Consider the following 941-nt stretch of genomic DNA (forward strand, 5'->3'; position numbering starts at 1 on the left):
ACCCCACCAAGACATCTAAATGAAGTGTGCTGAAATAAGAACCTTTATATAACTAATGCTTTAAGCTAATTGCCATGGGAGTGCTAATTTGTAAACAAAAAGGTCACTGTTTAGTAAGAGACACAACTTAATATAAACCCTCTGATGTCAATCTCCACCTCCACCATACCAAGGGCAGTTTTCCCCCGTACTTTAGACTGAAGTAATCCATCAAGAGCCATCACAAATGGCATTGTAAACTCTTTTAGCCACGACCAGACCATATAGCAGCAACATAACCTGCTTCTGTATATATTAGAGCTGCATTGTATTTATAAAGGCAGACACATACTTGGTCCTGGATCCGTTTATTACCCGGTAAAGAACCCCCCCCGAACAAAAAGCCAGAACCGAAAAAAAAAAACCGAAGTCCATCTGGAAAACACCCCAGTTCCTGTACTCTTAAATTGAACTTAAATTGCTGTTCAGCTTCGCGTGTATAAAATTTTAAAGAGGAAACAAAACTGTCTTCAGCAATTGTCGCTATTAAGGAGACATCGCTGGGTGGGATACACACGAGATCAACGCTAAGAAAAATACAAGGCTACGTTTTGTTCATCGACACAACGAACGCCCTCCACAGCACCGACACACGCCAGAAAAACCCAGCAACGAATATTTCTGGTTAAAATCACAAACTTACCTTCGGAGAAGGCAGTCCGTGCCAGGCGGCGGTAGCAATATGGACCGCATACCCGCTCTCCCACAACCAGCCACCTCCATGCCGCAAAGGGCTCCCCGAACATCCTTAAAATATTTCGCAAATGCAAAAAGTGAGACTTTTCTCTCTCTCTCTTTTTTTTTTTTTCCTTTTCTCCTTCCTTCCACACACCCCCTTCCACCCCCGCCAGGATCGCCGGGTGAGGAAGGAGGAGGCTTCCCCCGGGGTCTCCGGGCGATGC

The sequence above is a fragment of the Egretta garzetta genome, unplaced genomic scaffold (genome assembly GCF_000687185.1).
Source record: "Egretta garzetta isolate BGI_Z169 unplaced genomic scaffold, ASM68718v1 scaffold369, whole genome shotgun sequence".
Lineage (NCBI taxonomy): Eukaryota > Metazoa > Chordata > Aves > Pelecaniformes > Ardeidae > Egretta > Egretta garzetta.